Source organism: Gopherus flavomarginatus, chromosome 6, assembly GCF_025201925.1.
Source record: "Gopherus flavomarginatus isolate rGopFla2 chromosome 6, rGopFla2.mat.asm, whole genome shotgun sequence".
Classification (NCBI taxonomy): Eukaryota; Metazoa; Chordata; order Testudines; family Testudinidae; genus Gopherus; species Gopherus flavomarginatus.
In genome coordinates, this window is record NC_066622.1 from 88952301 (window position 1) to 88977638 (window position 25338).

Consider the following 25338-nt stretch of genomic DNA (forward strand, 5'->3'; position numbering starts at 1 on the left):
TACAGTAACAGTGCCTCAGTAAACGGTTAAAATCTAACAAATGCATATTTTCTACCTGGTGTTTGAGGTTTCTCCAGAGGTTTCTCTGTTCATTGGCTTAATACTTTTCACAAGATTTCTCCAGTTAGATATTTTTAAACCTTTTTGCAACTCATTTGCTCACTTTAACGAGCTGATATTAACTAGAAAATCGTAGTTTGTAGACAGTTAGCTCACTGAATTTTTATTAATAAAGTTAAACAGTACAAATGTTGCCACTTTTTCCATATTGATCAAAAGAATAAAGTCTTGTATGACTTCATTACAATATTCAATACCAAAAAAATGGGTAAAAAACATCAGTCAAAACAAAACTAGCACAATCTTACTTCAAGTATCCGATTTGTCTGTCCCAGCCTCAGTAAAGTACAAGTGGCAAAGGGACAGCTCTAAATTATAAACTAGTCAACTAAAAAGTTTCAGTAAAAGTATAATTTTGTAGGAAGTTGCATTATGGGTGACTCAAAACTCTTTTGCCACTGCCAAAACAGGAGGTTCATTGGCAACTGGAACTTAAGTGAGTGATGGACCCTGCACAGGGCAAGCAATCCTACTTTTCCCCTTCCATAACCCACAATCTGTGACTAAATTACAGAAAGAACAATTAACACTAAAATAGGACATGCTGATGCAAATATTAAACTATGAAATCAATACTAATATAGAGATTTATATTTACAGGGTGAAAACTCAACAGTACAGAGTAACAAACACCCTAAACCAGCAGTGGGCAACCTGCGGCCCACAAGGGCAAGCCACCAAACCATTTGTTTACATTCGCACAGCCTCCCGCGATTCTCCATTCCCAGCCAATGGGAGCTACGGGAAGCGGCATGGGCCTGGCTGCCGCTTCCTGCAGGTCCCATTGGCCAGGAATGGTGAACCATGGCTACTGGGAGCTGCGAGGGGGCAGGGGGCTGCAAATATAAACAAATGGACTGGCGCCCCGTCAGAGACTTGCCCTAAACCATCCCTATTCTCATTGATGCAAACATCCAAACAGTGAACCAGAGGCAGGTAATGCTCTGTATCTTGCCTTGATTGAGAAGGTGGCAAAGTTGTTTAAAATAAATCAATAAAAAGAAGCTTCAGAGGTGCAGAGCAGGGACAAAAGGCAGGACTCCTGCCCTGTGTCTGCTACACCTCTCAAGAGGCCATGTGGCCAGTCAAGGCCTAGTCATCAAGGGGAAGCAGTCAATAACATCACAGCCATAGTACTATCCCTTCCTGCAGGCAGATTCCAGTCCCCCTGAACCAGCCAGCCAATCATGTTTATCTACTACAGCAAGCAATGCTGGACTTTAAACACTGAGCTGAATTGCAGAGTACTACTTCAAGTGATATTTTGTGTGGTGACCACTTACTTTTATTTTAAACCTAAAAGATCAACAGAAGTTTTATTTTACTGATTCTGTTATTTGATCTTATTACTTTAAGGACTATGATATATGGGAATGGCACGGTAAAAATCTTTACCGTTTGATGGATTTGGTTTTGGATCTCCATCTGTGCCAACCCCAACATTTTACATTAGTTTGCCATGCTTTTAATCTATGCTTTTCTCTTTAGAATAGAGTGACAGGGTGTGGCATCGTTAAATCCAAGTGGCAGGGTGTGGCAAATTTAGTTCCGTGTTCTATTTTGTTGCTCAAACCATCTACTAAGTTTTAGCAAAACACAAAATATGGACTTTTAAAGAGAAGGGAAGCAGATATGAATAAGTTTATTGTTGTTAAGCCAGTTGTAGTCTGGAATGCTAATAAGTGAACACCTACACTACTTTAATATATTGTCTCTAAATCATCAGAAGTTGAAAGTCCCAAAATTTCACTGAGAATTTAAGGTTTCCCAAAGGGTTTTTTTGACCAACAAAACCTAAAACAAACACTTATTGGCATGCACAGTTGTCTCCTAGACAGAGGATCTCTATCTTAAGAAGTGGGACAAACGACTTAATAAAGGTTTTCCAATACTAATTTTACATTACTGTGTTTCTGCATTTGCTTGAAGAGTCTTGCCCAAGAGCACTATTCTGAAGCATGAGTCATGATTCTGCTGTTCAGAATATCTCTAAGGTAATTTCTTTATTAAATGGGTTTTCTTCCTGGAACCTTGGCATAAAACTTTGGCAACAGCACACATTGTCAATACAGTCCACATGAGTGCCTTTAAGTAGTTCTGCATATTTGATTTTTTGTTTGTGAGGCAGATCCAATCTGATGCTGAATATATATTTTATGCAGCTCCTTCATCAATGTTTTATCCACTGCAACATGAGTGCAAATGCACATATACATTTTCAGAAAAATGTGTTAATTACATTTCTAGATTTACTGCTTTTCTATGGGACACTTTACAAGCATAAGACTACTTATACTACAGTAAGTGATACTGAATAACCATATACAAAAGACGGTTACTCACCTTTGTAACTGTTGTCCTTCGAGATGTGTTGCTCATATCCATTCCAGGTAGGTGTACGCGCCGCGCGTGCACGTCTGCCGGAAACTTTTTACCCTAGCAACTCCAGTGGGCCGGCAGGTCGCCCCCTAGAGTGGCGCCACTATAGCACTAGATATATACCCCTGCCGGCCCGCCCGCTCCTCAGTTCCTTCTTGCTGGCTACTCCGACAGTGGGGAAGGAGGGCGGGTGTGGAATGGATATGAGCAACACATCTCGAAGAACAACAGTTACAAAGGTGAGTAACCGTCTTTTCTTCTTCGAGTGATTGCTCATATCCATTCCAGGTAGGTGATTCCCAAGCCTTACCTAGGCGGTGGGGTCGGAGTGAGAAATCGCGGCCTGGAGCACTGCAGAACCAAAGGCCGCATCATCTCTGGACTGCTGGACCAGGGCGTAATGGGAAGCGAATGTATGGACCGATGACCAGGTCGCCACCCTACAGATCTCTTGGATCGGGACGCGGGCGAGGAAAGCCAGTGATGATGCCTGTGCTCTGGTGGAGTGAGCAGTCACACGGCCCGTCGGAACTTGGGCCAGGTCGTAGCAGGTCCTGATGCAGGAGGTAACCCATGAAGATAATCTTTGGGAGGAAATTGGCAGCCCCTTGACCCGGTCCACTACTGCCACAAATAATTGGGGGGACTTGCGGAAGGGTTTGGTCCTGTCCACATAGAATGCTAGTGCTCGACGGACATCTAGCGAGTGGAGCTGCTGCTCCCTGCGGGACGAGTGGGGCTTGGGAAAGAAGACTGGGAGGAAAATCTCTTGGTTCACATGGAAAGCTGAGACCACCTTGGGAAGAAAGGCAGGGTGAGGTCTCAGCTGTACCTTGTCTTTATGGAAGACGGTATACGGTGGGTCCACCGTGAGGGCCCTCAGTTCTGACACTCGTCTAGCTGAGGTAATGGCCACAAGGAAGGTGGTCTTCCACGAGAGGTAGAGCAGGGAGCGCGTAGCTAATGGCTCGAATGGAGGGCCCATGAGCCGAGTCAGGACCAGGTTGAGGTCCCATGAAGGGGCCGGAGGGCGAATTTGTGGATAGAGCCGCTCCAGCCCCTTCAGGAATCTCGCCACCACAGGGTGAGAGAAGACCGAACAGCCGTCCACTCCAGGATGAAACGCAGAGATGGCGGCTAGGTGCACTCGGAGGGACGACAGTGCCAGACCCTGGGTCTTAAGGGACCAGATATAGTCTAAAAGAGTGGTGACGGGAGTCTCCGTAGGACGAAGAGCTTTCTCTGAACACCAGCAGGAGAAACGCTTCCACTTAGCTGTGTAAGTCGCTCTGGTGGAAGGCTTCCTGCTGCCCATGAGAACCTCGCGAACCGGGGTGGAACATCGCAACTCAGAATCTGTCAACCACGCAGGAGCCATGCCGTCAGGTGAAGAGACGGAAGGTCTGGGTGACAGAGTCTGCCGTGGTCCTGAGTGATCAGGTCCCGATGAAGGGGCAGGGTAACTGGGTTGGCTACTGAGAGGTCCAGCAACATGGGATACCAGTGCTGTCTGGCCCATGCTGGAGCTATGAGAATCACCCGGGCTTTGTCTCTGCGCACCTTGATGAGAACTCTGTGAATCAGCGGGATGGCGGATGGAGGGACCACTCGTGCGAACGGAAGGATCTGCTCAGCCGATCCGCTAGGGTGTTCCGCACTCCCGGGAGATAGGAGGCAGAAAGGTGAATCGAATGGGCTATGCAAAACTCCCAGAGACGTATTGCCTCGAATCAGAGTGGAGAGGACCTGGTGCCGCCCTGCTTGTTGATGTAAAACATGGTCGTTGTGTTGTCGGTGAAGACCGTGACACAAAGACCTTGAAGGAGATGGACTAACGCTTGACAAGTAAGGCGGACCGCCCTCAACTCCCGTACGTTGATATGGAGGTTGATCTCTTGTTGCGTCCACAAGCCCTGAGTTCTCTGCGTGCCGCAGTGAGCCCCCCATCCCAGATCGGAGGCGTCCGTGGTTAGGGATGCCGAAGGTTGGGGCGGATGGAACGGGAGCCCCGCACAGACTACCGATTGGTCCAGCCACCATCGAAGAGAGTCCAGCACCCTCTGAGGGACGGTGACGACCGTGTCCAACGACTGTCTGACCGGCCGATACTGCGCAATGAGCTATGATTGAAGAGGTCTCATGCGGAGTCGAGCATATGCTGTTACGAACGTGCAGGCTGCCATGTGGCCTAGGAGGGCCAGGCACGTTCGTAGAGAGGCCATCGGGGCCGCTCGCAAACGTAGAATGATGTCCGACAACGACTGGAACCTGGGCAAGGGTAACAAGGCCCTGGCCAGGGTAGAATCTAGAACGGCCCCGATAAACTCTATCCGCTGCGTGGGAAAGAGAGTAGACTTGTCCACATTGATTACGAGGCCCAAGGTCGCAAAGAGGGTGCTGATCCTGTCGACACTGTCGCGGACCTGCAGCTCCGACGTGCCTCGGATCAGCCAGTCGTCCAAGTAGGGGAAGATGTGGATGCGGCAACGTCGAAGATGTGCGACGACGACTGCCATGCATTTTGTAAACACTCTCGGGGCCGTAGAGAGGCCAAACGGAAGGACCGCAAATTGGTAATGTTGACGGTCGGCCACGAAGCGGAGGAAACGCCTGTGTTGGAGGGCAATCGAGATATGAAAGTAGGCGTCCTGCATATCGAGGGCGGCGTACCAGTCTCCGGGATCCAGGGAGGAAATGATGGTTCCAAGGGATACCATGCAGAACTTCAACTTCCCGATATACTTGTTAAGTTCCCGCAGGTCGAGAATGGGCCTGAGGCCGCCCTTGGATTTGGGGATTAGAAAGTAACGGGAATAAAACCCCTTGCCCTTCTCGTTTTCCGGAACCGCCTCTATGGCTCCCTTGGCAAGGAGAAACCTCCTGACGGAGGAATTGCTCGTGAGAGGGGTCCCTGAAGAGGGACGGGGAAGGTGGGTGGGAGCGAAGAAAAGTGGAGGCGATAACCGGCCTGCACCGTACGCAAGACCCAACAGTCCGACGTTATTTGGGTCCACGCCAGGAGGAAAAAGGAAAGGCGGCTGGAAAACTGCAGGGAAGGATCCGGAGGGGAAACTGGTACTGCGCCCCCGGGCGCACCTTCAAAATGAAGGCTTAGGTCCTGGAGGGGCCTGGTGGAGCCTTGGTTCTGCCCCGTTTGCCCACCAGACTGCCTGCGGCGGTTGTTCCTGCCTCGGCGCCTTGAAAGGTCCTGCTGGGGGCGGAACTGAGAGTATGGCCGCCGCTGCTGCTGCTGGTTTTGCTTCCTGAACGGCCTACGTTGTGTCGCCGGCGTATGCATGCCCAGCGACCTTATGATGACCCTGTTATCTTTTAGATCCTTCAATCTAGGCTCTGTCTTATCCGAAAACAGGCCCTGGCCTTCGAAGGGGAGGTCCTGGATTGTGTGCTGGAGCTCGTGCGGAAGGCCAGAGACCTGCAGCCAAGAAATCCGGCGCATCGTAAGCCCCGAAGCTAGGGTCCGAGCGGCCGAGTTAGCAGCATCAAGGGAGGCCTGTAGTGATGTTCTTGCTACTTTCTTACCCTCGTCCAGGATGGTGGAAAATTCCTGGCGTGCATCCTGGGGCAAGAGCTCCACAAACTTCCCCGCCGCTACCCAGGAATTGAAGGAGTAGCGGCTGAGGAGGGCCTGTTGGTTTGAGACCCGGAGCTGCAGCGCCCCCGCCAAATAGACCTTGCGGCCCAGGAGGTCCATCCGCCTCGCCTCCTTCGACTTGGGGCCTCTTGCCCGTGGCGCTCCCTATCGTTCACTGACTGGACCACCAACGAGCAGGGGGTCGGGTGAACGTATAAGTATTCATAGCCCTTTGAGGGGGCCATGTACTTTCGCTCCACCCCTCGAGCCGTCGGAGGGATGGAGGCCGGTGACTGCCAGATGTTAGTGGCATTAGTCTGGATCGTCTTTATGAAGGGCAGGGCCACTCTGGTGGGCGCATCGGATGAAAGGATGCTCACCACCGAGTCCTCAATTTCCGACACCTCCTCTGCCTGCAAGTTCAGGTTTTGTGCCACTCGGCGGAGGAGGTCCTGCTGTGCCCTCAAATCCAGTGGGGGGGGGGGAGGGCTGGAGGACGAGGTGCCCGCCACTGCCTCGTCCGGAGACGAGGACGAGGAGACCCCCGGCAACAAGGTGTCCACGGGGGGTTCCGTGAGGGGCTGCACCTCCGTTTCCGGAGGAAGCTCTGGGTCCCGGTGAGTACCGTCCGTTTCCGGGGAGTGAGGGGGTCTAGACACCGTCGCTTCCGGTGGTCTGCGCTCCGCCACAGGGCGGGGGGTAATGTGTTGCAGACCCTGGGCCTGAGAGTATGCCCATGGGGTCCAAAACCGCCACTGTGGAGGCCCTCGTTCTTGTGGTGGAGGGTCTTGGAACAGGGCCGCATGCCTGTCCTGTGCCATGGCATAGACACTGTCTGTGTGGGAGGAAACCGACAGCTCCCTAGAAGGCCAGGGGGGCGCTGAGCTTGGTTGATATGCAGCTCTATGCACCGTGACTGACGCTCCCCTCGGTGCCGCGACCCACATCGGTACCGGGATCGGGACCGGGAACGATGTGATGATCTGTGCCGAGATCCCGACCGGGAGCGGGAGCGATGTCGGTGCCGGGAGCGGGACCGCGACCTTCTGTGAACACGGTGCCGGGCCGGCAGCGGAGACCGGGACCTACCACCAGCGCGGTGCCGGGAGGTCGACCGGGTTCGGGACCTGCCACCGGTTCGGTGCCGGGAGGTCGACCGCGGGGCCGAACGCCGAGGTGAACGGCTCCTGGAGTCTCGGTGCCGGTGGTGAGATGAGCCCGACTAGGACCGTGCGGATGGTGATCGGTGCCGCGAGTATGACCGGTACCGTCTGGGCGACCAGTGCCGGGACTCCGAGCGGCGCCCCGAGCGTGAGCGTTCGCGCCTCCGGGGTGATCGGTGCCGGGACTTGGGAGACAGCACTCGAAGCATCGGCTTACCCCTGGAAGTTATGCGTCCCGGGGGTGCCGGCTGAGGCTAAGATGGCTCCGTAAGTGCAATTAAGTCCCGAGCTGAGGCGAAGGTCTCCGGTGTCGATGGGACCCTTAGCTTGACCCCTGATCTTACGGGGGAGCTAGGTGGAGCTGGACTCGATGGACCTTCTGGGCCCGGAGTCGACAGCAGTCCTGCAGGCAGTGCCGCGGCTAAGGTCGGTGCCGGGCGGTCCGCTCGGGCCCACCTTGATGGTGTCGCAGACGCCGAGGGACGTAGATCTGCTCCCAGTGCCAGAGATGGTCGGTGCCGGGGAGTCTTGCCGGTGCCGGCGCGGTCCGGTGCCGGAGTAGAACTGGCTGACTGCGCCACAGGTGCCGGAGACAGGGCCGCTTCCATGAGGAGAGCGCGAAGTCTTTAGTCTCTCTCCTTTTTAGTGCGAGGCTTAAAAGCCTTGCAAATGCGGCACTTGTCGCTAATGTGCGATTCCCCAAGGCACTTAAGGCACGCGTCGTGGGGATCGCTTGTAGGCATCGGCTTCTTGCACGCCGAGCACTGCTTGAAACCCAGTGAGCCAGGCATGGGCCCGGTGCCAGGTGCCAGGGAGGGCAACGGCCCACCCGCAGGCAACGTTCGGTAACTATTTACAAGATTCTAACTAACTACTAGACTAAAAGACTGTCTACAACTCAACTAAGAACTATCTATAATCAAACGACGAAGACGAACAGGAGAGCTAGGGACGTGGAGGTCAGCAAGCCGCACTCCACAGTTCCAGCAACCGACACGGCGGTAAGAAGGAACTGAGGAGCGGGCGGGCCAGCAGGGGTATATATCTAGTGCCATAGTGGCGCCACTCTAGGGGGCGACCTGCCGGCCCACTGGAGTTGCTAGGGTAAAAAGTTTCCGGCAGACGTGCATGCGCGGCGCGTACACCTACCTGGAATGGATATGAGCAATCACTCGAAGAAGAAGATTAAATGTCTCCCAAAGGTAATGGGAAACACAACCATCTTTGACATTTTAGAGCAATGCCCAACAACACATGTATTAATATGCTGTGTTTCTGAATGATTGGGTTTAAGCTATGAAACCTACATGACGCACATCAGTGTTACTATGTATCTAAAGTTTTAATTGCCTGTCAGTAAGGTTTTAACATCTTGATTAGCCATACCTATTTATAGATGTTAAGAGATGTTTATTGGACTTCCAGCAGGTTGTTCGAAAAACTTTATTGTAATAACTTCATGCCAGAGACTTTAAATCTGTCTAATAATTCTATCTATGACTACGTTCATTACTCTCTCCTCTTATTCTCTTGACAATCAGTTCAGTGTTCATGAAAGTAAAGGGCTATTAAAATTGGCTTGAGACAATTATATAGGCATCCCCAACATAGATCTTTAATACAGCCAAATACGGATTTGCAAAACATATGCAGTATACTATTCTCATTAGCACACATTTTTACTCTCTCCTTAAAAACACCAAGTATACTGGATAAAAGCAAGAATGAACCCTTTTTGAAAAAGTAAATTACATGGCAGTCATGAGTTGCAACTTGCCCAGAATGTAGCAACCTTAGCAACTTATCCAATGCATACATTATAGCAAACCCCAGCCAGAGACTCTGCCTGGTAGGACCAGAAGCAGCCAAAGCAGAGATGGCTGACTAGTGCCAAAATATGCCAAAAGTCTATTTGCAATTCACAGACGCATCCAAAAACCTGTGATCACTATTTTATAACACTAGTGTTCACCAATATATATGGGCTAGCATATAAATCATATTTCTCTCTCTCTCTCACACACACACACACACACACACACGTAGTTATGTAGCCTAAATTGGCCTGTATCTTTACTATTAACCTTTTCACTTATGCTACGTATCTCATAACTCCTTCCATTAGGTCAAGTAAGCTCTGGCTTAAAAAGACAGTAAATCTGTCAGGACCAGGACATATGATTATTTTACCAGAGCAACAGGTAGGGAGTTTCTCACAGAACACTTGAAAAAAGTGTTCTGTGAGAAAACCAAAAAAAAGATAAGGAACGGGGACAAATGGATGGGCTGTATATTAGTGACTTGTAAGGAGATGTGTAACTTAGAAAATCATCCTATAAATACTACCAGCTGAAATGTGTAACTTTGGGAGCATACCTTCCACATAAGGTAAATGTAACAATGGTGCATGAGACAGCTTCCCAGAGTCTGGTATCACATAGAATCTTTTTCCTGTACTATATTATTGGTAGCTTACAGCAATAAACCTGACTGATACTGGCCATTTGGTCTCTTGAATATATTTTATAATAAACTAAAGTTTGGTCAAGCAACTCACTACACAATTTATCAACACTAGTAATGCAAGTAACAAATCAATAATTTTAAGGATACCATTTAAGGATTAGCTGTAAACATAATTCATCAACTTTCCCTGATATCTACAAGTTTTTAAATTTTATTTTAAGTTTTTGTCCTGTAAGCATGAGAAAGCTAGTCTGGAAGTCACTGAAATCTTTCACTACAGCAGTAGTTAACTACCTTTTCCATGCCATAAACCTACTTTATGGAAAATAATATTCTGAGATCCCCTCCCCATCTAGCCATAAAGAAAGGAAGCATGGTCACAAACCCCAAATTGAAAATCCATGCTCTCTATGAATGAGAATCACATTTCCTAGCAGTTATGCACTCATGAAATGTTTTCTACTGTTCCACGTTACTACTATGGACATAATTTCCTACGTGCTTTCTATTCTAATATACCAATCATCATGGTATCTAATGCTGAACTTCTGCAAACAAATCTAAACAGATGGCACTAAGGTGTGAAAAGTGACAATCTGAACCCCAAAGGACTTCATGCAGATTTAACAATACTGGACATTTTTTTTCCCTTTCTTAGAACATATGTTTTTTGTGACAACGAAATTGAGCCTCCATAAAATTCAGCAAAGGTCTGGTTATCAGATAAAGTGTACATGGACTATTCACATCAGTATGATCATAGCATACACAATTCAGCAAATTGAATACGATTTTGCTAAATCATCTTAGTTGTAGGATATTACAACTGTGGTGCAAAACAATATAGTTGAGATAAAACATATCTTGGCAGGAAGATAACTGATTTAAAATTCTTAGTGACTTAATTCCTAAGGTATACCATTATTAGAAATTTTGCTGTTCAGAATTTACTGCTAGCCAGTATCTAGCTAGTCATGGTTTTATTTTTGCACATCAACTTACCGGAAGTTTAAAGACTAAACAGATTTATTTGGGCATAAGCTTTCATGGGTAAAAACCCCACTTCTTCAGATGCCTGCATCTGAAATGTTCACTCCATGCATTATATAATCACACAGGAAGAGAAGGGAGTTACCTCAAAAGTGGAGAACCAGTGTTGACAGGGCCAATTCAATCATGGTGGATGTAGTCCACTCCCTATAAAGATTAGGAGGTGTCAATTGCATCCAAGGAAGTGAGTATTCACCCACAAAAGCTCATGCTCCACAACGTCTGTTAGTCTATAAGGTGCCACAGGACTCTTTGCTGCAGATCCAGACTAACACGGCTACACCTCTGATAATTACAGGAGAGGCAAAGCTGCTTTTGTAATGAGCCAGCCACTCCTAGTCCCTATTCAAGCCCAAATTAATGGTGTGAAATTTGCAAATGACTTTTAGTTCTGTTTTTCTTTAAAGTCTGTTTCTGAAGATTTTTTGTTCAAGAATAGTTACTTTTAAATCTGTTATAGAATGTCCAGGGAGATTGAAGTGTTCACCTACTTGTTTTTGTATGTTACCATACCTGATGTCCGATTTGTGTCCATTTATTTTTTTACGTAGGGGCTGTACGGTTTGACCAATGTACATGGCAGAGAGGCATTGCTGGCACATGATGGCGTATATAACATCAGTAGATGTGCAGGTCAATGAGCCCTTGATGGTGTGGCTGATGTGACTGGGTCCTCTGATGGTGTCATTAGAGTAGATATGGGGACAGAGTAGGCAACGAGGTTTGCTACGGGGATTGGTTCCTGGGTTGGTATTTCTGTGGTGTGGTGTGTAGTTGCTGGTAAGTATTTGCTTCAGGTTGGGGGGGTTGCTGTAAGCGAGGACTGGCCTGCCTTCCAAGAGAGTGGACTACATCCACCCTGATCGAATGTGAGGTACTCGCTTCTCTTCAATGTGTCATTATATAATGCCTGCATCAGTAACTTTCACTCCACGATTCTGAAGAAGTGAGGTTTTTTACCCACAAAAGCTTATGCCCAAATAAATCTGTTAGTATTTAAGGTGCCACCAAACTCCTTGATGTTTTTGTGGATACAGACTAACACGGCTACCCTCTGATACTTAAATTTATACTGGAGCCTATTCAGTATACTGTCAACAGTTGAACCTTTACATAAGACTTGGCCATCAACTTTTCCACTTCTCCATTTAATTAAACTTTATGCTATTTGCATTGGAAACTATAAAATATTGTGGCCAAGATTTTAAAATTTGTTTTGTTTTTTTTAATTTGTTCGATACAAACCATAAAGGACACAGAGCTGTTCTGTAATAATTTATTAAAAGTGTATAGGACACAGTTATTAAGATGTTTACTGTAGGACTATATGGAGCTAAATTAACAAAGCTGTAGGGAAACAAGCAAGGCGGCAAAACAAAAGCTCCAGATAAAACACTTCCAGGTAAACACTTGGGGAAAAGGGGAAAGGTGGGGTGTTGCTAAAAGACAATGCCTTAGCTAATAACTGCTAAGACGTACTTTCTTGGTTCCAACCAGATATAAAGCTCATTTTTCCATCAGATCAAAAGGACTATAAAAACCAGCTTAAAAAAGAGTTTCTGTGGAGAGGCAGCAGTGGTTTACGAGCTGTTTGCAGGGGAACAAATGGACACCCGCTTCCGGGTCTGAAGAAGCTAACCTTCCTAGGTATCCAGGGGGATGGTAAGCCTTTTGCTCATGTTATAGCTGGTTCTCACTGTTAAGATTAAAACAATATTTTAGTTTAAGGCTGCTGTTTGATCACTTTATTTATCACTGGTCACTACCTCAACACAGCTGGACCTGCTGAGGAAGGCACAGTTGATCAACAATGCACTGTAGCCCAGGACCAGTTTCAGAGGGGTAGAATTGCATGATTCTGCCCCAAGAGAGCACAAAACATGAGGTCTAACACCAGTGAGGGTGCATTTAAAGAGACTAGAGAAAAGGCCAGAGGTGCAACCATGAAACTAATCATTTTTGAACATCAGGCCATCTATAGTGGTCTATATGGACTTAGAAACCTAACGTTAAGCATTCATTTTTTAAAATCTTAGCTTGCATGTATCAGAACTTGCACAAGCTTTAGTGCTAAGAAATAGCAGCAGTGCATTTTTTTCAGCATAAGTGACCACGGTTGACAAAAAGAGATTGTATTCAAGTAGTCATGGGTTTACGATGAATACCGTGATTCAAAATTTAGAGTTTTAATGGAGGAGGAGGAGGCGGCAGCAGTGATGGAATTTTTTTGGTTTGTTTCCACTGAGGCTTCTAACCTTGGAATGTTGTGAAAATGTGTTTGCTTTTGTTCATTATCTGCTAATGCTTTCAACATGGCATATACGTAAAGCAGAAGTTTAAATAAAACAATTTTTTTTATTTGAAGAGAGGAAACTTTTCCCCCTCAAATGTAAAAAAAAAAAAAAAAAAACACATTCAAAGAATTTCCTTTAAGCAGCAGTATTCTTCCCATGCTATATGTAACAACTTCTAGCAGTATAGCAGGTAGCACTCAATTTTTTCTAAAATGGCTTCACTATTATAAACCTTAACAATTAAATAGATAAGAGAGAAGTCAGACCAAATATTTTGATTATTTTCTTCAGGACAAAAAAAGCACATCTATTCATTACTTTTCTTATACACCTCACCAATTGTATTAAATATCCTGCAAGTTATTCTTCAGAAAAGAAACCATTTCTGAAGCAATTATATTCACATTGTATGTGAGAATGCTAGATCTTTCATATAGAAAATTGCCTTATGATAGCCTCTATTTATTGAGCACATTTGAGGATAGCCGGATAGTGTGATGACTTCCAAAAAGTTATCACACTAATAGGGATATTTAGCTTCACACTTAGCATCATATTTATGGAAATTTCAGCTTTAAATTGTGATTTGCATATCCATACAAGTCTTTAACAATGCAGAGTGTCAACTAGTAATGAAAACTATAAAACCAACACATAAAATTCTATTAGATTAAAGGTTGTGAGACAATGCTTTGTAGCAGTTTGTTTTCCTCTCAAATTGAAGAAAACCCTAGGCAGGGCCTTTCTTCTTTTCTAAAGATCGTGTTTTGTTAATTGTCTAAGTTTTTTGTGATCTCTACAACTAAAACCTGTCTGCTCTCATTTCTTAATATATGTGCTCATCTTTTTCAAATACAAGATTAATTGATCAAAATGTGAAGTAATATCACTTCAAGAAACAGCCCTGTTGCATTTGGGCATCTACACCATTTGCTAACTTCCCTTCTTCCCTGAAGGAGGCACTGTATTGGGCGGGAGAGGGGGGCTAAATCCAACTAGAACATTTATCACTTCACCTCCACCAATGAGAATATCATAAGTTTAGGGAGGCAACTAAGACTGTAGTATAAAACTGTGGGGGGGGAGTCTTCATTGTTTGAAAATTCCTAACACTAAAAAGAACTAGAATATCTAACAATTCTTTATTGAAATGGCAGTAGCCCCTCCACAGTTCAAGTTGAATGAGCTTCCACTTGAATACCTTATATTAGCAACCCTATTAACCAGGGCTTGGGAAAACTCATTTGGGCTGAAAAATGCCAGATTTCTTCCAAAGCCAAAGGAAAATGTTTCTATGACATTTGAAGGCAATTCAAATTATGTTTGGATTACTGATCACTAAAAAGTTACCCTGCTTTGTTGTTGACATATGTCTAACATTTCTCTCCTGCTTGTTCTAAAAGGTATCCCTTTGATTCTTCCATAAGATGCAGTCTTTCAGAACACTTCATACCTCAGGTATACTCTAAGACTGTAATTAAGAAAAGTTATTGTTGATTTTTGCTGTTGAGTTAGTGAGTTGAATATTAATAATTTTGTACTTTTGACTTCGAGTGGATGCAGGATTGAATACTATATGCATGAGTGAGCACATCATCCTCTATTGACGGGTTGTAATTTCACAGGAATACAAGGAAAAGGGTCCTTTTCTATAGCTTATAGCTAATGCAAATCTTCCTTTAGTGCTCAAATGGAAGATGTTTGGATTTTGGAGCTTTAGGAGATGGGTTCTAGAAGAGCATTGACATGGATGCAACAGAAAGATGACCAATATTTATGTCCAACATTTAGCTCTGTTGTCTCATCAGTATTTTCCTGTTATGCATACCATACACGATACATTATTTTCTGAAGTTATGAGATAACAGTAAATCATGTATTTAATAAGAACTATTCATATTGTATTGCTGGGATGTTTGGAAGACTGTGATATCTACACTTCCTGTGGACAAATAACGACCAAAGATTTTCAAAAGAGCATGTCCATTGAAAAGTCAGGTGTACTTTTTAAAAGTATATCAGCAACAATTATTCATGCTTATTTATGAAAATTTGACTTGTAATGAGGAGAGTAAACTTTAGGCTGTTTTTCTGTTTTAAAAAAAAACAGAAAATGTACCCTTAAATTGTAAAAAACAGTCTTGCATCCCCTATGACAATGCTGAATGGAGACAAAATAATTTACTGTATACTAGCAAGGGAAGTTTGTGCATCTGTATGCTTGCAGTCAGACCATTGTGAAATTTAGAGCACTCTGACTCAATTCTTTACTGCCTTGTCAGATGCAGTTTTAAATCAGTATTTCCTCTGTAAACAGATCAGCCTGCCAGAACTACACAAAAAGATATCCCAGGTGCTTGACGTGGACACAGCAGCGAAATGACAGACACATGCATGGAATTAAGCAGCAGGCAGCAACTTTTATTAAACTTTAGCACAGGGGAGGGGCACTACCTGCCCATTACTCTCATTCTCCTATACCAAATATTTAATTGGTTCCTTCATGGTGGTTACACAGCTACTTACAATATAACCCATATCTTCGAGTAGGCTCTCCTCAGCCTACCTCCCCGCAGGACTCAGCTCTCTCTGAGTCCTAACACCCTCCCTCTGCTAGGGGTACAGAGGGTGCAGAAGGGTGGGGACCTCAGCCTGCAAAGGCCATAAGGTCTGACCTTGGCCTGGAAATGTCATAAGTTCTCACCCTACCCATGAGCCCAAGGTCCAGGTTTTTAACCTCTGAGAATCGTTAAATTTTATCCTTTTACCCGTACTGGAAAATGACTGCAACTTGTGATGAAACAACAACTCACACCAACTACCTCAGTTTGGAACTAACTGCATCCCTACTTAATTCATTGTGGCTTGGCCCATGGGTGAAAAAATTCCTTCCTGATGACCAAAAACAGGTGATCAGCTAGATCTGCAGCATTTGTCAGGCCAGATTTCCATTCCTAGTTCAGGGTGAGGCTGTTGGAATGGAGCCAGGAGATGCTACACACAGCCCCTGCTCCAGGTTAAATCCTGGAAGCTGGGGAATGCTGTCAGGGAAGCATGACAGGGGAGCTACAACACTCATATACACTGCTTACAGAGTGGAAAGAAACTTACATTCAACAGTACAGATGTGCAGAGCTTAGTCCCTGAAGCCTTTCATTAATCCTTAGCATTATAGACTCATAGATTTTAAGGTCAGAAGGGACCATTCTGATCATCTAGTCTGACATCCTGCACAATGCAGGCCACATAATCTCACCCACTCACTCTTGTAACAAACCCCTAACCTACATCTGCGTTACTGAAGTCCTCAAATTGTGGTTTGAAGACCTCGAGCTGCAGAGAATCCTCCAGCAAGTGACCCGTGCCCCATGCTGCAGAGGAAGACGAAAAACCTCCAGGGCCTCTGCCTATCTGCCCTGGAGGAAAATTCCTTCCCGACCCCAAATAAGGAGATCAGTTAAACCCTGAGCATGCGGGCAAGACTCACCAGCCAGCACCCAGGAAAGAATTCTCTATAGTAACTCAGATCCCAACCCATCTAACATCCCATCACAGACCACTGGGCTTACTTACCTGCTGATAATCAAAGATCAATTACTAAATTAACTGCCAAAATTAGGCTATCATACCATCCCCTCCATAAAACTTATCAAGTTTAGTCTTAAAGCCAGATATGTCTTTTGCCCCCACTACTCCCCTTGGAAGGCTGTTCCAGAACTTCACTCCTCTAATGGTTCTCTCTCATATTTAAGTGAAGAAAGATAGTTTAAAAAAGGACAAGATTACAAACCTGCAAGTAGTACTGCATATGAAATTTGAGTTTAAAGTAGAGCATTACTGTTTTAACACTCATTACTATGTCTAGATTAGACTCCACAATCGACCAACTGTGTATCACAAATACAAAAAAAAACAAACAGTGGTTTTAAGACAGCTGCATAACGTTATTGCAATACTGGATATTTGATTCTGTGACAGAGATACCCAAGGTCTTGTGGATGGGGGGAAAGCAGTAGATGTTGTATATCTTAAACTTTAGTAAAGCTTTTGATACTGTCTCGCATAACCTTCTCATAAACAAACTAGGGAAATGCAACCTAGATGGAGCTACTATAAGGTGAGTGAATAACTGGTTGGAAAACCGTTCCTAGAGAGTAGTCATTGCTGGTTCACAGTCATGCTGGAAGGTATAATGAATGGAGTCCTGTAGGGATTAGTCTGGGTCCAGTACTGCTCAATATCTTCATCATTGATTTAGATAATGGCATAGAGAGTACACTTACAAAATGTGCAGATGATACCAAGCTCGGAGTGGCTACAAGTGCTGTGGAGGACAGAATTATAGTTCAAAATGACCTGGACAAACTGGAGAAGTGATCTGAAGTAAATAGGATGAAATTCAATAAGGACAAATGCAAAGTACTCCACTAAGGAAGGAACAATCAGTTGCACGCATACATAATGGGAAATGACTGCCTAGGAAGGAGTACTGCGGAAAGGAATCTGGGGGTCATAGTGGACCACAAGTTAAATGAATCAACAATGTAAAACTATTGCAAAAAAGTAGTGAACATTATTCTGGGATGTATTATCAGGACTGTTGTAAGCAAGACACGAGAAGAAATTCTTCCGCTTTACTCTGTGTTGATTATGCCTCAACTGGAGTATTGTGTGCAGTTCTGGATGCCACATTTCAGGAAAGATGTGGACAAACTGGAGAAAGTCCAGAGAAGAACAAGAAAAATGATTAAAGGTCTAGAAAACATAGATCATAGAATCTTAGGGTTTTGCCCCCAATCCTTAAATGGCCCCTTCAAGGATTGAACTCACAACCCTGGGTTTAGCAGACCAATGATCAAACCACTGAGCTATCCCTAGAAGTGCCACCCTCTCTATCCCACACACGAAGTGGCCAGCACAGGGCTTGAACCCACGACCTTGGCATTATTAGCACCACACTCTAACCAGCTGAGCTAGCCAGCCTACAGACATAGACTATTAGGGTTGGAAGTGACCTCAGGAAGTCATCTAGTCCAACACTTTGCTCAAAGCAGAACCAATCCGCAAACAGCTTTTTACCTCAGTTCCCTAAATAGCCTCCTCAAGGATTGAACTCACAACTCTCGGTTTAGGAAGCCAATGCTCAAACCACTGAGCTATCCCTATTCCATGACTTATAAAGGAGGATTGAAATAATTGTGTTTGAAATAATTGCGGGGGGGGGGTGGTGCAATAACACTTTTCAATTACATAGAAGGCTGTTATAAGGAGGAGGGAGAAGAATTGTTCTTAACTTCTGAGGCTAAGACAAGAAGCAATGGGCTTAAATTGAAGCAAGGGAGGTTTAGGTTGTGTCAGGGTGATTAAGCACTGGAATAAATTGCCTACGGAGGTTGTGGAATCTTGAACATTTAAGAACAGGTCAGATAAATACTGTCAGGGATGGTCTAGATAATACTTAGTCCTGCCGTGAGTGCAGGGAACTGAACTAGATGACTTCTCGAGGTCCCTTGCAGTTTTATGATTCTACGAAACACCTATGAATATTACTTTGACCACTATAGTTTTCCACTTAATATATCCTATTAAAATTTTACCTTGTTGTGTTATGTCAATATGATTTGTTAAGGAGGAATTCTGCTACGTTAAAATGCAAGAAAACTTTAAAGTAGATTCAGATACTATATCTACTCATTCCTTTCTGCCATTCCTTGAATCATTTTTTAAAATCTCTCTTTAGCTCTGAAACATTCATATAAATAAAAAGAGAAATGAACATAACAGGGAAAGTGTGAAACCTTTGATATAGAAAGCACTGCTAAATGAACAAAATAAAATGAAAATTATAAAGATCTTTTCCCCTAACATTATGCTGAAGTTTAAGGTAAAATATTTTCAGACACGAGAGTGATTTTGAAATTGGCGCTAATATAGTTTAGAGCCACTAAGCCACTGCATCTAGGTAGTTTAACTGGGATAGAGAGTCTTCATAAACTGAATACTCTTCACTGCCAAACATGTGGTAATAAATATAAAGGTAAACAAGCAAGATAATTTATATTACATATTTCCAAAGTTGTTTGCTTAAAGATGTAGCACAGTAGTAATTACAGATATACTTTGCTGAATTACAGTAAATTATTCTATTTAGTATTTTAATCTCATACTGCAAACTAAGATGTCAGGATATAAGAATTAGTCATTTCTGTCATCACATTCAGCTGTTCTTATGACACATCATCATAAATTGTCATCATAAAGAGTATCATAGGTGATGCTGGTAATGACATATAGTGAAGTCACCTAACATTTTCCACGATAAGACTCAGTTTTAAGTTGCTTTATCTAAGCACAGCTCACTCATTCAGGCTAAAAAAAAAATGTATGCTAGATGTCTGTCTCAAGATGAATTTGGGAGGGAATTTTTCAGCAAAAATGGTTCAGTCATTTCCAAGAAAGCTATGGAAAAATAAGTTTTTGTCTGTCTTAAAAAGTTCCTACAAGATTTTTGCTGAGAAGCTTTAGTACCTATATCAGTTCCTCCACCTTGTGACTGAGAAATTTAGAAATAAAACATTCTAGGTGACCTCATCTTTAGAATCAATCCTGGTGATGCTTACTTGGCAAAGGATTCTTTTTCAACAGTCTCAGCCAAAGTCCCTACTATACTCTAGAGCAACTATCATTTTATTTGGACTTCACAAGCCTTAATAGCTTGGCTGTACCTCTAGCCTCATTCTCATACAGAGGCCAGCAAAGTATAGTTTAGAGATTGTAGTTAATGCATAGTAAGAACAGATGAGTTTTTTTGTTCTGTGGCTATTCATGGAAATAGAGTTGAAAGTCAAAAAGTAGTTAAGGACAGACAAGTTTCTATAACACCTTCGCATAAACTACTCATTTGCAACAAACTCAAAAGTTTATTCAATAGGTATAAAAAAACATTGTTAATCCACTTTGAGAAGATTCCAAGAACAAACATAAATTGACTGTAAGACAGCTCACAGCCACTGGTTTTACAGCTTGCTCACAGTAAAACAATTCTAACCCAGGATTCTCTAGTCCAGGGGTGTTCTAAACAAAATTTGTCATGGCCTCAGAGTGTGGCCACCAACTCTTGAAGGTGGCCGCGCTGACAAATTTACCTAAAGTACTTAATTAACTTTAGGAAAAACAAATAAATATGCATATATACATGTTGAAATCATGGTAATTTATTTATGTAGGGTTTTTCCCAGAACCAGTAATAAAAATAATGTACAGTGGTCTGTATTCTTTACTGGACCTAAACAGAATAGAAACACAAATAAGGTGCTTTGCATGTTCTTGTCTTTTTGTTTTTGTTTCTTTTGCTTTTCTAGTTGCTTTTTTTAAAAAGTAAGTCTTTAGTAAGCCTGCTGCTGTGAAAAGTGATTTGTATGTTTGTTAATATTACTTTTCACAGTAGACTTAGTCAGCCCCGGCAAGCCCTGGGAGAAATTAAGCCCTGGATGCGGCGGTGGGCAGGGAGGCCACACGACCCAGGGACGATGGCATGGGGCGATCTGGGGACCAGAGCCTGGAACCAGAGCCTGCTACTGCATGTACGTAGCCTGAAGCCCCACAGCTGAAGCCTGCCCCCCTGCCCTGAGAAAGTGGAGAATTCATCAGCTGCCTGCACCTCCAGCTTGTGTGTCTCCAGAGGGGAGCAGGGCCCAAGGGGCCACTGCTTCTCCCCTCCCAAATCACAGCCCAGGAGGCTGTAGCTGCAAGAAGAGCCCCTAACGGCTGCATGCAGTCACAGTGGACACATTTGGGAAAATGAGATAAAATTGTATTCAAGTCCTATTAGATATTGAAACAAAGTTCAAACAAAAAATGGTGACATTTTGATATAGCTCTTTAGATCACCACCATGACAGAATGAACACGTTATTTAGCAGTTAAAGATAAAAACAAGTTTAAAAAACAGTAATGAAAAATATTTTTCTCCTAACATTCTTAGGCATGCCTTCAAAGTACAGCCTCCGAAAGTGCTGACAATCCAGAAAGGCAAACACACAGAAATTGTTGAAACGCCACTTTCAAAGATCTTTAGTTTTAACAGTTCATAAAAATGACAAATGATTGGCCAGTTATTACCTGTATTCCTTTTTCTGATCATTGAAGAAGTCTATATTTAAATATAAGCTTTGCCTCTGGTCTAACATAGCAATGAAGTCATAATCCCATGTTTATCAGTCTGTTGCTATGGAAATATATACATCAAATTCAGCACAATGACTTCATATCACATCAAGCAGGAAGAAAAGAGTAATTGTAAAACAAGCCATTGATTTAGGGGATTAGTAATAGGAGGGGAAACAAGCTCCAGTTCCATGGCTCAGCCAGCCAAGGAGAGTAACTGTCTGTTTGATGATCTATGTGAAATGAATTGGTAGTTTTAATTCAGTTCCTTGTGGAGTCATCCACATCACAGACTATCACACCTGCAGAGACAGTCTTGTTGGCAGTTTCAGAAGAGATCAATCACTGAGTGGCCATGACACTTAGACCTCCTCCTTGCCCTTAGAGGAGGATCCTCCATATCAGAGGAGGTCAATGAGTGAGACGACAGCGGTGCATTTGCAGTACCATTGTCTGTGCTGTCTTTGTGATTCCAGGACCTTACTCTCCAGAGCCGTCTTTCCAACATTTTTCCAGGACAAATAGGCCAGCACCTTTTGTGAGCAACACATACTTAAGTTAATCATGAATATTTTGATAATTGGCTAACATGACAAAGAAAGCTATGACAAAATGAAAGGTAAGACAAATGTAATCAAACATGTTTGAAAAAGTTATTCAGTAGGAAAGTGCTCCTTCCTTCTTGTTACTTTCAAAGTTAAGTAGAATTCCATAACAAAATATCAAGGGGCAGTTTAGCAATCCAGTGGAAATGCAATGCTGCTGCTACTCAGGGGATTGGAGTTCCAGACAGCTGAAGTCTGAAAAACCCAGGCCAGATGGAGAGAGCCCTAAACACACCATACTTAGCTCCTAGTATTTCATGGGTGAAGGTGGCAGCAGAAAAGGCAGGACAGAGAGTGGGGAGGTTGTAAGAAACCTGAAAAGGAATGGCATTGATTAATTCGCCAGGGAACAAGATAATATTGAAACTCATTCCATTTTTTAAGTGTCAAAAAAATGTAAACAGCAACCTGGAGAAAAATACATCCACTACCTTTACGGTTGGTACAGAGTCCCTTCTTAAGCAGAAATTTAGTCCACATAGGTTATTCTGTCTACAGAGAAGGACAAAGGTAGAACAGTGAAAGACTTACAGTGCACATGACCAAGACCCCAATTTTGCAGACATGGAGACCTGGGCACATGTAGAGTTCTACTGACTTCAAGGAGACCTAGTACAGGTGCAGGATTGGGGCCCCAAGACAATATTTGAGTAAACTCTATAGTGTGTGAATCATCACAAATAAAATCATCATAAATAAAAACAAATATATAGCTATTGTTGCCATTAATGACTCTAAAAAGGAGTTTAAATTCTATGCTTAAGGTTAAAAATCAAGAGCTTCAAGAACACTTACGATTTCAGATCTCAAACATGTTTGGAAACTTCCATTTGTAAAACTGCCAGTGGAAAAAGAGAAAAGAGCTCAGGATTTTTCTAGAGTTATGTGAACAAGTAAATTCTCCCCTTCCACATTAGGTCAAAATAGCAGATTTCACATACACGCTCTGTTATATTCAAAGCATACTTTCACCAAATAAGGGTTGCACTTCATGGGTCTAGACAACTTGGGCTGAAACTTTTCCTCAGTCTACTCTTCTGTCAAGGGAGACTGTTTCTTGGCCTAAGACTTGTCTATTATGATGGGTAAGAGGATGCCTCACTGCCCACTTTAACAATGGCAGAGAGATTTTCTTTAGGTTGGAAATGGTAAATGTTATTTCTTCAGTGGCTCATAGGATTTCATGATAGATTAAGTTTATTTTTCTTACATTAATTCTTTTCTTTGGTGAAGCCTTTTTTGGACAATAACTTTTCCACAATTTGGGTGATTTGTTGTTTTGTAAGGCTGTTTGCTGTAAAGTGAAATATGCAGGAATTATTAGCCTGCTTGACAGGAGCTCTAAAGCTTTTTCTAAGAGAGCTCATTTCTCATTTGCTTTTGGCTGAAGGAGCACTTTGAAGCTTTTTTTTTTTTTATTACACTTCACTAAATACAAAACTCTACCTGAATATTTTCTCCATTGAAGCAACTGGCAGGGCAGTGTTAATGTCAATAATACTCAGCCAAAATGGCAGCGATGCAATCAAAACATACAAAAATACATAAAGTAATCATCTCTCTTGCATTTTTTCATATTTGTCATAAAATTGCTTTGGTACCTCTTATAGGATAGCTGTAGAAGCAACCAGCATGTTTTATCTTTGCAATACTGTGATTAGCAGAAGCATTTTTATGATTTTGAACATATGACAAGAATATCAGAATTTTGGATCGGCATGCTTTGGTGTGGAGTTTGTTATAAGACCAAAATATACCTACTCAATAAATTTGTGGCATATTTCTAAAGTTATTCACTTTCTTTGGTAGTCTCCATTGCTTTATTTCAGATTCAGCTGGATGAAGGCAGAGATCAATTCCGGTATGGATTAGTGTACTTTTTTTTGGTGGGCAAGAGGAGGGAGAAAAAATACCTATGTTTGCACAGATCTGTACATCTTAGTACAAAGCCACATTTTGAGAAAGGAAAATATCTATTCCATACTCAAGGAATTTATATCTTTGCAACTTAATTTTAACATGTTTTGAAGGTGGACTATATCATTATGAAATATTAACTAATTTCACATACAATTTTACATATAAAACTGGAGGAGACTAGGGCTAACATGTCCCTTCAGCTGTGCTAGGCACTGAAAACAAGGAGCTTCAATGCAATAGACAGTTTGAGAAGGACCATGTCAGGAATTTGAGGGGAAGAGTTGGAGGAAGTGGTAGGTGAGGAAAATTTTAGAGGCAACATGTTAGATAGATGTGAGAGGTGCAATGTGAGAATCTGAGGCCAGAGAGAAAGTGACTGGTTCTCTAAGGAAAAGATGAGAAAAATGAATCAGTGCTATAGCAGTTGAGATAGAAAGGAAGGGTCAAAATTTGAAGATACAGAAGAAACACTAGCAGGATTTAACAGACTGCATGTGGACAGCAGGAAAGGGAGGAGAATCTAATACAACTCCAGAAAGGTGAACCTATAATAGTAATATAATATATAGAGATATACTTATCTCATAGAACAGCAAGGGACCTTGAAAGGTCATCAAGTCCAGTTCCCTGCCTTCACTAACAAATCCCTGACAGGTTTTTTTTTTTTTTTGCTCCCCAGATCCCTAAATGGCCCCCTCAGGGATTGAACTCATAACCCTGGGTTTAGCGGGCCAATGTTCAAACCACTGAGCTATCCCTCTTCCCCCTAACCTGAAGAACGGTAGAATTCTTGACACTGATACCAAAGAGAATGGAGGAAGAAAATCAGTTTTTTTTTCACCATTTCATAATAGAGTTTGAGTGAGCAACTGGGCATCCAGAAAAAAAGAAACTGACAGATATTCCCTCCTGCAAGACTGATAAGAGGAAGAGAAGTCATTGCAGAAACGGTACTGTAAAAGCAACAAGTGCTGTTGAAGTCACCCAGCATCAGGAAGATAGTATCAAGGAAGAAAAGGAAGGAACAAAAGATGGAGCCCTAAGAGACACCAATAAAGTGCAGAAAACAGGAACAGAGTTACTACAATATATCACAAGTCACACTAGATATAATTAAACCAAACCACTAGTATTTCCTATAAGGAGACAGTTGCCATGGCAACAAATGCAACAAGGCTTTCATGTTCAATAACAGGAAGACATTTTATTTTTAATGATCAGAAGCAACAGTCTCTTCAAATCTCTATTATTCTGGAAAACATTTTTAAAAGCCATAGTGTTCTTCCTGGGTGTATGGTACGCAGACAGAAAATTATGATTTTATTAGGTTAAGCTATTACTTTTGTAACACATTTAGTCGGCTATGCTTAGTGGTTTTTTATAAAATGGTTTACTGTTAGTTTTGTATTTTGATATATGGTAACAAAACAAAAAAATTAGAAACAACAGCATTAGAGAAAAATACCAGAAAAATCAGCAGCAATCCTTTTGAGTCAAGCCTTCACCAATTGTTAGGTTACATCTGCTTTTGCTAATGTGCAATTCAAGTTCGCACAGCAACAGAAAGTGTTCTTTTACTGCCA

The 25338-nt window shown here is 43.1% G+C and overlaps 1 protein-coding gene and 1 non-coding gene across 7 annotated transcripts in view; both read right to left on the reverse strand.

Moving 5' to 3' along the window:
• CCSER2 (coiled-coil serine rich protein 2) overlaps positions 1-25338 on the reverse strand; it is a 148420-nt gene that overhangs the window by 78115 nt on the left and 44967 nt on the right. The gene's annotated exons all lie outside the window — the stretch shown is intronic.
• Positions 17974-18047, reverse strand: TRNAI-AAU (transfer RNA isoleucine (anticodon AAU)). The gene has a single exon. It is a non-coding gene; the product is annotated as a tRNA-Ile (tRNA).